A 14499-nucleotide genomic window follows, 5' to 3' on the forward strand; every position below is an offset into this window, starting at 1 on the left:
ACTATGCTGAATCCTTTTCAAAGGATTTTGAGGGGCTTTATAATATATCTTGATTATCATTCTTCATTTTCTAAGTGAAAATAATTATCATTCTATCATTATTTGACTATAATTCTATCATTTTTCATTTTGTAAAGTTCTGGGGATGACAGATTTGCTAACTAGCCCTTAAGTCTTGACTCGTCTCACAAATATCTGGTTGCTACAGGTGACCACCAGTTTGGTGCTCATAAAAGCACTAATTAATTTACAAAAAGCATTCCTTTACAGCTTCTTCTCAGCACAATGAAACGGCTTCCCCATCCTAAATTATTTCTTTTTGTCATGACTCTTATCTTCTTGGCACAGCACACATCTCAAACACACATTCCTAAAAATGGTCAAGAAAAAGAGGACTGAAAATAAAATTCACTATCCTTGAGTCTAGGCCAGAAAGCCAGCCACTATGTGTGTTTTAATGATCTACACTACATGTGTTTTAATGATTATATTTTTAAAAAGCAGAGTAAAGCTCACCTCTTGATCTTCCCAAGGTGCCTCTTCCACTCCAGTTAAGATAATCGTTTATTTTTCCCACAACATATGGTCACTGCAGTATTCCAGGCCTCTTCCTATGGTGCTCTTCCTTCGGTCTGAAAAGTAACCAGTTTTGATCCATAATCTCCTTCAAGGTCTAGTCCAAGACTCACTTCCCTAAAGAACCTTTCCATAGCAGCTCTGACTCACACAGCCCTGAGCCCTCAGTATTTGGGCTCCCTCCCCTCAGCACGTGTACACATTCATCTATTCCTGCTGCCTACTGCTTCTCCAATTCTGCACAGAGTACCTTAATTCCAGGCTGCTAGGCTATCCCTAACAAAACTGTTAACACGGCATCCACAGATTAAGGCCTTTACATCTCTTGACTCTCCCTGAGTGTCCAGCATGGGGCAAGATCTACTTGCTACGTGAAGGAAAGATTAACTAGAAACTTTCTATCAGCTAGAGAAGATTCAACCTTTAGAAATTATCCAAATTCCTCAAATTCTAATATGTAACAGTATTGAGAATCCCTCTGTCCGCTAATCTTGCCAGAGTAAAGAAATTAAAGATTAGTATTCAAGAAAGAAAAAGAAAATATTTATTATTATTTATTTACCTTCTCATGGATTCACATACAGCATCTTTCTTCTTACAAAGCCAGCAGCATCACTGTTTACAATTACTGAGTTGCATAATAATTCATCAAATAGATACAGAATATTTTACTAATCATTTTTTGTGGTTAGATGTTTAGATTGCTTTAAAGTTTTCCATTACAAATGACACTGTGATGAAATGATACTGTGATAAAACTTTGACTGTATTTTGAATTATTTCCTTAGGATAGATTCCTAAAAGTGGATCTGTCAGGTAAAAGGTTTTGAACATTTTTATTATCCCTGATATATATTATAAATCCATGATGAATACTTAAATACCTTTTGGCTCCAGGATATTATAATTCTACTGCTAAGAAATGGAATCCCCATTATAGTAAACATTTTTTAAGGGAGGCATAATAGTAAGAAATAGTCAAGAAAGCAGACTCTGTTTTCAGAACGCCTGGGTTCAAATCCCAGATCTATCACTTGCTAGCTGCAAGTTACTGAATCCTTCTGAGACAATATACCTAAAGCACAGGGTCTGGCACATAGTGAGGGCTCGATAAATGTTAATTGTTATTATTGCCTTCAGATTACCAAAAAGATGATGAATGTACAATTCAAAAAGCCAAGAATTACTCTCAAATAACAGAATAAACATAAAAGACAAAATAATACTCCTGCACCTTGATCATAAGTTAGCAAGTTCATTTACCATGAATACTATTTACACCATTGTGGTTATTAATTACATATAAATAAAAATACCATTTTATTGAGTGCCTATTCTCTTTATAAGCTCTACATATACTGTCTCATTTAATCCTCACAACAACTCTTATGGTGGTAGTAATAACAACAACAAAAATAATACTTTCCAAGTGCTTATTACATGTTCTATATGGTTCTAGCAAATACCATTAATCACTATAAAATCTATGACGTAGGGCTTTTCACTTTACTATTACCCTCATTTTACAGACAATATAATTGAGATATACAGAGATTAAATTACTTGTCCAAGGTTACATAGCTAACAAAACACATAGTACTATGCTCATTTTATAGATAAGAAAACTGAGACTTATAACAATTGCCTTAAAGATATATAACTAGGGCGGGTTTTGATTCAATTATCAGTTGTACTCTCAAGTCCACATCCTTTTATCCTACCACTCTGCCACCTTTATGCAGAGAATGCCCTATACAAGATAGCACATGTTTAAGGCTGGCTTCCCTCGTTCTTGCCTTCTGCCATAGGCCACGGTACACTGAGAATGGTCTCATTTTAATGTAAGACTAAATCCTCTTTGCCTGTGCCTCTAAGAACATAATTGGAAGACAAGCCTAACACAAAAGCCCATATACTGAAATGAGCCCCTTAAAACAATTCTTTATCTCTCCTAAGGCGTAATCTGTTGTAATTCTCCTAGCACGCATACCTGAGAGTTTCTAAGGCCTTTCAGATACTTGGTAATTCCTAATAAGGTGCTTCTGGCAATGCTGCTTCAAAAGATTTTTCAAACGTATGCTACAGAGAGATCTGCTATTTTCCTCTGCCTCAGAAAGCCCTCAAAATTCTCACCGCTGGAAGAAACAAAACTGCTCAGGCCTCCAGAAACAGTCTGAAAAGACATTTGCAAAGAGACTGAACCCACAGGAAGAAACCCGGCTTGAAGTCTTAACTCTTGAATGGACTGACTGTTTAATCTTGAACAAATTATTGCTCTTCTCTGTGCCTCAGTTTCCTCTTCTGCAAAATGAGGAGTTAGATTACATGGTTTGCCAGGTCCACTAGAGCTATGATTCAAGGATAAAAATGAAAGTGAGTTTGGAGTCCATAGCAGTGAAATCTCAGGAGGGCAATGATTGTATGAAAGCCTAAAGCCCAAAACAGGTTTGCAACTATTAACTGAAACCAGCCAGGGCTGATTTAACTTCAATAGTGGGGAAAGTGTCGTGGGATTCTACTTTAAGAATGTGAGTCCTTTGAGAAAATATTTAATATGAAGTTGAAGGACTTGGTGGAGAAATGTAGGACTAAATCCTCTTCACTTTAGCAGAATAGAGCAAAGCAGCATTTTTTTTTTCCTATGCTCAAGGTAAGAGCCAACATAGGATCCTGCTGCCACCTTGTGGCACACTGGGCAGATTAGAAAGAAGAGTTTCCCTCATTTGGGTCCCCCAATCCAAAAGCCTCTCGAGACCACATCCTCCTCCCCCCTTCACAATTACACAGAGTTCGATATACAAAACATTTTCAACTCCATTATCTTGCTTCATTCTCCTAGAAACTTTGTGGAGTGGCAAAAAGGAGGTATAACTCCATTTTACCATAGAAGAAACCAAAGCTTGAACATGACTTGCCTAAGGTCACATAGTTAGTGACTGGTGGTCAGAACTCGAACCCATATCTCCTGACTCTAAATCAGGCAATTCATCCACTACTATGTAGGGGTGGGATGAAACAGGTTTAGGTATGCTCTACACCTAGGAATTTGAGAGAGAGGCTTAGGAAGAGGAAAGTTCAAATTCTTCTGCAGAAACAACTGGCCACAGGCCACAACTGGGCTGCATGTCCAAAGAAAAAGACATCTAGATAAGCCGGGATTCCTGCATTCCTTCCTGGTTTGCACATTCTTCTTTGTCGACATCTCTAGGCCTCTCCAGTTGTTCTCTCTACCTCTGTTTCCCAACCCCAGCCTACCCAGCTGGGCTCAAGACTTGTTTATAGCTAAATACTGAAAACCAAATGGATCCCAGGCAAAGGAGCCACATGCAGAAATCATCAACTACCAGGAGTGCTGCTCTGTCCCTGGGTTAGAGCTCATAATATTTGTGGCTTAGCCCCAATTTTCTTATATATTTTGATGGGAAGACCAGTTGGCTTGTCCCATATGATGTCACACTCACTGAAACTGGACAGGTAACACCAGGGTTATATGATTTACCAACTGGCAATGTAGGAATGACCTAAAATTAATCTGAGAATTTGCAATTTCTCCAAGGCAATCATACCTCTTTTATATACAATTGCAAAGCATAATGCCTAAACTTTCACCACCAGAGTCCTTTAGCTTCATTCATTCACTGAGTAGAGCACTAAATGAGTAGGGCACTGTGATAATCCTGTTGATTAAGACTTTGCTGCCTAGTGGTGAACAGAGGGAAATGAGGAAAGAACATAAAAGCATTTGGATATAAATATTGTGATTAGGGGTCAAGAGGAAAAAATAAGATTCTTTCTGGCATGGGTCTGGGGACAGAAGTGGATAATGAATGACTTCACAGATATAACACATAAAACCCTTCACAGTCTGGCCTTTTCAAACCTTCCTTGCCTTCTGTCCTGCTACTCTGCTCTCACCCTATGACATTCTGAACATAAGTTTTCTCCAGTAAAGATTAAGAGTTTAGGTTTTAGAATCTGATAGATCTTGGTTCTAATCCTAGCTCTGACATATTAGACAACCTTGGGCAAGTTATAAAATTTCCCCAAGCACGTAGCTTTGTGCCTGACAGATAGAAGACTTAGTAAATAGCAACTGATATCGTTAGTTATCTCTGTGCCTTTGATCATGCTGTTTTCTTTGCCTGAGATTCCCTTCACCTTCTCAAACTGTTTTGCCCCTACTAATCCTTTAGAGCCATCACAAAGGTCTCTTTTCTTGAGTGCCTCTGGTCCTGCTAGATGTTTCTCACTGAGTGTTTAGAACTTTTGTTCATACCTCCTTGACTGTATTGATGTGATATTAACTTGTAAGTCTGTGAGATTCCAAAGGGCAGAGCTAGGTATTACTTATATAGAAGCTGAGTGGTATATACGTTTGAAATTTCCTATTATAAAAGAATTTTTTAAATGTTAGTCATCAAATTGAGATGTAGGTTCTAAATCTGGCTCTGACAGGACTCTGCTCTGTACCGATGGACCAATCGCTTCTCTCCAGCTTTCTCCATAAAATATGAAATATAAAATGTATTCCAATATACTTTACATTGTATCTATTTATGAGCTATGTGACATGGGAAAGTTACTTAATCTTTTTAAGCATCAGTTTCCTTATCTGTAAAAGGTGATGAAAACAGTAGCTCGTTTCGAGGACTACTGTGTCAGTTAAATTGGGTATTCTATGTTAAAGGCCTCATCATAGTACCTGGCACAAAGTAAGTACTCAATAAATATTATCTATCATCATTATCTATTGTTGCATCTAAGAAATACCAGTAGATGAATTCGACACTCTTTTTCAAATGAAAGGACTCTATAGTTGATTATTCCCTTATCTTTTCCTTCTCCATATCTCCTTTCTTTAGGAAAAGCAGGAAAATCTGAAAATTCCTCTCTAAAATTCTATAAAACAATGTGCCCAACAGCACAAGCCAAAAGAGAAAGAGCTTGGCTCTCCTTCTCAGTGAGAGTCATTGCTGTAGGTCTGGAAAAACAGAGGCACCACTTTCATCATTTCAGAATATAGTATGCAGCTGTTCTTCTGGTATGCCACACATCCTGAGGTTGCTACCAAGGGCTAAAAACAGAGCTCAGGCAATCAGTCCAGCACAGCCAAGATCATTTTTTTTCAAGGTGGCACCATTTCAGATAACATGGGCACTTTGTATGTACCCCCTTTCTAAATAAGAGTGACCGTGAGTTCCTTGAAGGCAAAAACCGTTGTCTAGTCTATTTTTATAGCTTATGCACCTAGCAAAGCATCTGGAACAGAGCAGGTACTCAACAAATATTTGCTGAATGAAGGCATTATTTATTCTTTTATTTGGAATAGGACACAAACATGAAAGGAACATTGATAGGCATACAAAGAACCAATTGTTGGGGGAATTCTTCTAACAGTTTTTCTCAGGGAGTACAAACTTGTTCACAACTTCCAATTCATTTCTTTTCCTTAATCCCCACTACTCATCTCTTTATAACTTTTCTACACTACTATGAACTACTTATGGTTCCCCAAATATACCCTAAATATTCTTCCTTCTGAGCCTGTGTTGATACTATTTCATTCGTTAATCTCTCTCCCCCATATATATGAATATATATATGTGTGTGTGTGTGTGTGTGTGTGTGTGTATATATATATATATATATATATATATATATATATATATATATATATATATATGTACGTATGTATATTCTTCTAAACTTGGCTTCAGTACCTCCTCTTCCATAAGGCTTTTTTCAACCACTATAGTTGAAAGGGGTATCTTCTCGATTTCCTGTAACACTTTAGATTTAGCGTGAGACACTCATAATATTCCAATAGATGCTGTGGTTAGTTGTATAGGTTTCACAACTTTTACAAGATTGAGGGCAAGGGTCATCTCTGAATATCTAAGAAATACAGCTTAGTGCTTTGTACACACTGGTCATCTGATAAGTGTTTAGAATATTCATTGGCTAAACTTCACAGAATAAGAAATATGATCATTCAACCCAACTTAAAGTATAAAACAAGTGAGCCTTAAAAAGTATGTTTTATTCATAAGATATTTTTACTTAAAAAGTTAACTCATTGTTTTGGAAGTTTTGCTACCCTATTATTATCTGTCTTATTAGGCACTACCTTCTACTCTGAGAAACCTAAGGAAAAACTGTCATGAGGCATATTTTTTTTTTTAATTAAGTGAATTAAAAAAAAATTCACAACATTAAAAAATAATAATTTCACATTTTCTTCAAATTTCAGGATAAGACAGCCTGGGGTATCAAAAAACAAGATTGAGAATCACTAGATAATTGCATAACCTTGGCCAGTCCCTTGGTCTTTCCAACTATCATTCCTAACTACTTCTCAGCATAGTTATAGGGCACAAAGGAGAGGAAAACATAAGAAATGACTGAAAAATTAAATAACTTTATGCTATTATACTTCTCAAAGGTAAGGACCAGTATAGCATAAATCTCATTTATTGAAATTAAAGATGAGCTGAGGCTTGTTACTTAGATAACTGCTTATTTTCTCTTCTAGATGATACACTCTGCCATTTCCATTGTATACTTACCCTTTTTGCCCTTTCCTCTTTGTTCATTCCCTCTAGATTAAAAATTAAGATATACAAACCAATGATGTCCCCCAGCAAGCAAGTTCATTGTGGCCTTCTCAGTGCCATTTTCTAAAGTTGTATTTCATTGCTGGAGCACACTTGGATCATCTAGTCTAACTTTTCCATTTTACACATGAGGAGTCCAAAGTCTAAAGAGAGTATATTATTTGTTCAAGGTCACTCAGCTAGTGTAAGACCCCATAATGGAACCTCATTTCCTAACTGCTAATTCTCAACATTACATCCAACAAATGTCTGGGCACACAGATGGCCATTAATAAATATTTTCTTGAATCAAAATGAACATAATTACTTCTTCTTCGTTTGACAAACTACCTGACCACCAAGTAGAATGTGAAAGGATGAGGTCAAAGTGGTGTTCTGAACACTGTGGCTTAAATGGCAATTTGAAGTCAATTTGGAACAGGATGAATTCTGATTTGGGCCCTACCACTGCCTTTCTATTTCTATGACCTGAGGAAAATTGCTTTACATCTTTTAGCCTCAGCTTCCTCATTTGTAAAATGAAGATAATAACAGAAACTACCCCAAAGGGTTGTATAGTCATTTAATAACATTTGTTGAATACCAGCTCTGTAGCAGGTACTGTTAAGATATTGGGGATACAACAGACAAGAAAAACAAAAGCCAACCTTTAGGAGCTAACATTCTACTAGGATTAAAGGACATAATCTACATAAAATGCCTAGTAGAGAGTCTGGCATCTAATATGTTCAATAAATGTTAGTTGTTGTTATTGTTATTATTTAAAATGTACTATATATCCACATTTAAAAAAGCAAATCAGCAAATAAATCTTACAAAGAGATAGCTCCAAGCAAGATTTTAGGGCATAAAACAGCTCACATAGCAGTGTTTCACAAGGACACATATTATCACCATGGCAACATTTTTCTGCATTTTTAAAAGCATCGGTTTGATACTGTGTGGAAGGTTCAGGCATGGTCTGTGAAAACACCATGTAAAGAGTGTCAGGTAGAGAATAGAGAAAATCCTCTCCAGTTTATCTCCAAAAAGATAACTTCTCTACAGAATAGTTTAATAAAACTTACGTATAAAATCTTAAATCAAGAAAAATAAATTAAAGGATAATTACTTGTATTCTAGTGGAAATCATCGTTTTATTTTCAATAGCCAGCTTCTCTAGCATATTTAAGATATAAGATACTGTTCAAAATTTCATATAATTAACAAACACATGAAAAAATAACATCCTTAGTCCTATTAGGGAAATGCAAATCAAAACCACAATGAAGTACCACTTCACGCCCATTAGGGTGGCTAACATTTTAAAAATGGAAATTAACAAGGGTTGGCAAAGATGTGGATAAATTGGAACCCTTCTGCATTGCTTGTAGGAATGTAAAATCTGTTTAGTCTCTGTGGAAAACAATTTGGCAGTACCTCAAAAAAGTAAAAGATAAGAATTGCCAAGTGATGCTGCAATTGTACTCCTAGATATATAACCAGAAGAACTGAAAACAAGTACTTAAATAAGTAGATGTACATACATGTACATACAATGCTATTCACAATAGCCAAAAAGTAGAAACAGCCCAAATGTCCATCAACAGATGAAAGGATAAACAAATTGTGGTATATACATACAATGGAATAACATTCAGCCCTAGAAACAGAACAGATTACGACACATGCTACACATGTTACAGATCTCCAAAATATTATGCTAAGTGAAAGAAGCCAGGTACAAAAGGCCACATATTGCATGATTACATTTATATGAAATATCTAGAATAGGTAAATCCATAGACAAGAAATTCAGATTAGTGGTTTCCGGGGGCTATAGGGAGAAAGGAATAGGGAGAAATTCCTTAATAGATAACAGGTTTTACTTCAGAATGATGGAAATGTTTTGGAACTACAGAAAAGGTTATACAACATTGTGAATGGACTAAATGTCAATGAATTGTCTTTAAAATGATTAGTTAATAACATCCTTTTTTAAAAAGGTTAATTGTATGTTACATGAAATTCATCTCAATAAATTTTCTTATAAATGTTACCCACATGGCCTAGAAACATAAAAATGTGAGACAAAAATTACAAGTGATCACTTAGCCATCTCAGAAATCCATGTAAACATGGCCTGTACCTATTTAGTGAAGAAAGGAACAGAAAGCTCTTACTAAAATCCTGGTTTCTTCCTGTTAAAGGCTAATTTTTAAGGTATAATTATGACTGTCACACAAATATAAAATGAACACGCAGTGAAGGTTTTATTTAACTCGTTAATTAAAGACAGAATCAGTAAGATGTTAAAAATTGGTTCAAGAGGTAACCAGAAATACTAAAATGAATTTTTAGTAGATGCAAAACTAGTTTCTTGTGTGACAAATGGTTTTTCTTTGAACTTCAGGTCTTGTCTGTTTAAAAAAAAAAAAAAAATTTAAGAAGTTGGCTTGGATGCCCTGAAGCTTGCCTTGATCTTTGATAGCCTGGGAAGAACCAGCTTCCAGGGGTAGATGCTGAGTCACAGATCCCTACAGGTAACAGCCACTTCAGCCATCTGCACTCATGATCACATCACATAAATCACTTCTCTTCTCATGAAAGATGCCATGCCTCAATGAGGAAGACCATATTTCTAATGAATCATTCCAGGACAATTTGCCTTTTTGCACTACTACTGGAAATAGGGTCATACTGAATTCCCCCAGCTTCTGTCATGACCAACAAGCATCATTTAATTTTTAAATAACTGACTGAAACTAGAGAGAGACGTAGTCTAGAGCTAATGAAACAAAACAAAATAAAGTAGTCTACATAAAATGCTCAAAAAACTACTGGATGAGCTGAATGGCTTTTGAAATTTTTATATCATGGGGGAGGGTGGAGTTGTGATCAATTATACTTAGTTTACCGTACTGCAGTAATCTTGTATTACTCACTTAGGGATTACTTACTCAGGGAAACTACGGATTTCTAAGGATTGCATTTAGGATATACTTAGCTTACTGTAAATGTAGTATGACATTTATGTTATCTTTTGTTAGCTCTTCCACAGCATTCTCCAGCTGCTAAGTACTGCGCACACAATAGGTCTTAGATCAAAGCTTGTTGTTTAATCATATATTTTTAAATAATTTTTTATTTTTTCAATTAAGGTTGACGTATAATATAATATATTTAGGTATACAACTCAATGATTAGACATTTATATACCTTACAAAGTGATCACCCTGATAAATCTATCTAATAGCCATCTGACACCATACATGTTATTACAGTATTATTGACTATATTCCCAAAGCTATACATCTCCACAACTATTTTCAAACTACCAATATGTACTTCTTAATCCCTTACCTTTTTCACCCTGCCCCCAGCCCCACTCCCATCTGGCAACCATCAAAACGTTCTCTGTATCTACAAGTTTGTTTGTTTTGTTTGTTTTTCAGAATCCAGTGAAATCATATGGTGTTGTCTTTCTCTGTCTGACTTATTTCACTCAGCATAATACCTTCTAGGTCCATCCAAGTTGTTGCAAATGAAGAGATTTCATTCTTTTTTATGGCTGAGTGATATTCCATCGTATATGTGTACCACTTCTTTATCTATTAATCTACTGATGGACACTTAGGCTGCTTCCATATTTTGGCTATACTTAGGTTGTTTCTATATCTTCCATAAATAATGCTGCAATAAACACATGGATTAATGTTTCTTTTGAAGTTAGTGTTTTGGGTTTCTTCAGATAAATACCCAGAAATGGAACTGCTGTGTCCTTTGTCGCTTGTTAGGTATAGGCCTTTGTTTTAAAGTCTATTTAGTCTGGTATAAGTATTGCTACCCCAGCTTTGGTTTTTCATTTCCATTTTCATGAAATTTCTTTTTCTACCCCTTCAGTCTCTGTGTGTCTTTCAATCTGAAGTGAGTCTCTTATAGACAACATATGTAAAGGTCTTGTTTTCTTATCCATTCAGCCACCCTATGTCTTTTGATTGCAGCATTTAATCAACTTACATTTAAAGTAATTCTTGATAAATATGTAGTTACTGCCTTTTTATTATTCATATTTTTATCTGAGTTTTTCTTCTTCTTATAGAAGTCCTTTTAACACTTCTTGTAATATTGGTTTGGTGGTGATGAACTCCTTTAGCTTTTTCTTATCTGGGATAATCGTATAATTTATTACAGGGAGTGGAGAGTTATATTTGTCACAGACATTTTCAGTTTATCCATAACTGGAAGTTTCTTTATTTAACCTAAATTCTTTTTTATTAAGTTTATTGGGGTGACCTTAGTTAATAAGGTTATATAAATTTCAAGTGTACAATTCTATAACACATCACCTGTGTACTGCATTGTGTACTGACCATCCAAAGTCTAGTCTCCTTCCATCACCATATATTTAACCCCCTTTACCCTATTCAACCTTTCCCACCCCATTCCCCTCTAGTAACCACCATGAACCTAAATTCTTTTTATTGTATTTAAGATGTACTGATCAATTCAGGACAAACTAAAGCATATCTACTAACAGTGTGGAAAACAGAAGTCTTAAGCTTCCAAGAAAAAACAAATGTGTTGTTCCACAAACCTTGCCATAAAAATCTACAAACCCACATAGATTCTCCAGCAAAGCCAATGCTAAGATTAATATTAGATTTCTGAAATCAGTAAAGTTATAATCCTGACCCAAGCAACTGTAGCTATATCCTGTCTTCTGTACTAAGAGAAAGGACATCTTAAATTTCCTTTGATGCCAATACCAAAATTCTTTACATTCCAGCTAAAAATGCTTTGCTTATCATGAGACTTTGGCTTCTGCCTTGCCTTTTGTCTCATTTTCACTTAAATCTGATGTATAATTATTAGTGGTTAATTCGGGGTTACATTTTTTTTTGTCCTTCTATTGGGAGGATGCACACTCCCCAAGTGTGGTAATTGAAAGCTGGGGATATACCAGAGTGAAACAGGGAGACCCTTCCTCATCCCTTCCAGTTGATATCCTAGCCTCTTAGCATTCCAGTTTATGCTCCTCCTTGCCAGAGAGGAGAGATCTACCTCAAACAAATCCAGCCTCAAGGGGCTCTTTCTATAGGGACAACAGGAGCAGAAAAGCAGAGAGGCAACATGGAAGCTGTGAGTACCTTTGAAATCATAAGGCTGCTGGATGGCTGGATTTTCTCATATCATAGTGATCCCACAAATGAGGACAATCAAATATTCCTAATTGGGCACAGGGCAGAGAATACAATCCTGATGCTTTTAATTTATAGGAAGCTAGCATAGTGGCTTCCCACCTCTACTCTCAGGACTAAATATACTCACTCACTCATTCACTCACTCACTCACTCTATAGACACTTAACCAATGTCTATTATTAAAGCACTAAGAAAAATGCAGGAGGGGATTCAAAGATATACTGGCTCCAAATATTCAGAGCTGCTACAGTCCCTGCACTTCCCAGTGCTGCTCTCTTTGGTCAGATGTACCTTCTGAGTGACAAGCTGGGTGCGTGGAGAATGAAGAAAGACCAGTCCTTTTATTCTCTTCAGTATTATCTCGGCCCTAGACTCTCTGCACTGAGGAAGCCAGGCAGAATTTGAAGAAAGATCTGCAAAAGAGCTGCTGGCGACTTTAAGACTGGAAATGACAACTACCAGCGAAAGATGAAGAGAAATTGTACTAATATAGCCAGAAGGAAAGAAAAAAGGTTGTGTGAAAAAAAAGAATCACTAAAGGAGAATAGTAAATAGCTGATTTCAACCAGGGATGGCAGGAGAATTTTGGCTCATCTTTCACAGCACAGCTCTGAAGGTCTACAGCCAATATCTACCCGTGAAGGATCCCAGGAAGCCAGATTAAAACATCTATTACATACATTATGTTAAATGCAGAGAAACAGGTAAAGTCAGATTAGCATTACTGAATACCCAACTGATCTCTCCTCCCAACCCATAGATTCAATCAAAAACCTAAGCAAGCCCAAGGAATTTGTTTTTGTATAATAAGCCTATGGTTGATTTTTTCCTCCCATTTCTCTATCATATTTTACAAGTTTTCTATAATGAGAATGCATTTTTACAGAAACATTTATATAAATTATTTTATAAAAATAGAAAAAACTTCCAGAGTTGGAGAAAGGGCCACGTCAGATTTGACATTGCTGAGTGGACCAAGAAATCCCAAAGCTCCCATGGCTCTTGAAATCAGTCACTGCCAAGGTCTGGATCTGTTGGCTTTTCTTAGTCTAGCAGTTAACAAGGGGATAATACCATCAGCCTTCCTTACAGACTTGTTCTGAAGGTCACAAAATAAAAATGTGGAAGTGTTTTGTGAGTATCAAACAATCAGTGTAAAATAGCATTATTCTGGTTAAAGGCAACTTTCTATAAAATTAAAGGAGAGGAGGGATGGCTATAAAAAAGGTAGGGATGTTCATGAATTTTCCCTCCATTTTAGTTCAAATGAGACCCATAGATTAAGTCTGACCAGCAAAGGCTCTCTGCTCAGGATATCTGAAGCAACAGTAGAAACAGATATTCTGCAATAAGAATCCTTACTTCATGTAGGTGATTTGGATCACTGTAAAATCAGCAGATCCTAGAACTGAGTTCCCGAGACGTCTTTCAACCTTTCCAACTCTGGTAGTATCTGACCCCTGGGGGAAACACTGAAACCCAACGACATGGAAGAGTCCTAGCAAAGATATATTTGAAACTAGAAGAGATCAAGTGATTTCCCCTTAGACTGGCCCTGAGTATGGTTTCAAGTTCTCACCTTGATGTGGTTAGCTATGTCCTAAAGGAGTTGGAGGGATTAATTAACTGAGCCTGACAAGAAGCAACAGTAAATCAGGACAGGGCTACAGACTTTCACTGACACTAGTCCATGACCAAATCTGTGTCTCATTCTGGCTCCTATTTGCACAGTGCATTGGAAGAATGGATGATGTCAACACCAGCCAAAAAGACAAGTTATCTCAATACTCAACCCCTGGCAAGAGAATCTGTGCTCTGATTTATTTTTAGCGCTTTTCTACCTTAGTAATCCAGTTAGCTGAAGAAAAGCCAGCAACCTGATGTTCTCTGAGCTCACCATCCTTTTATGTATTCCTTAGAGATCAGCAAGATATTTAGTCACGTGGGGGAGAATTTACCAGGAGTTTGGGGTCCCATCACTTGCAAACTTTCAGAGGCAACACAGGATTATCATCTCAACCCAAGTAAAAGTGTGGGCCTCATCATTTCATTGGTAGCAACCCTTTACTCAAGGGAGAAAAAGAAAGAGAGGTTGCTAACAAAAACAAGTATGTATAGCCTATCAT

The 14499-nt window shown here is 36.5% G+C and overlaps 1 protein-coding gene across 20 annotated transcripts in view; it reads right to left on the bottom strand.

Annotated features, from left to right (window-relative positions):
* The window catches only part of KLHL3 (kelch like family member 3), a 233262-nt gene that overhangs the window by 177848 nt on the left and 40915 nt on the right, over positions 1–14499 (bottom strand). The window lies entirely within an intron of this gene.

The sequence above is a fragment of the Pteropus vampyrus genome, unplaced genomic scaffold, assembly GCF_000151845.1.
Source record: "Pteropus vampyrus isolate Shadow unplaced genomic scaffold, Pvam_2.0 Scaffold74, whole genome shotgun sequence".
Lineage (NCBI taxonomy): Eukaryota > Metazoa > Chordata > Mammalia > Chiroptera > Pteropodidae > Pteropus > Pteropus vampyrus.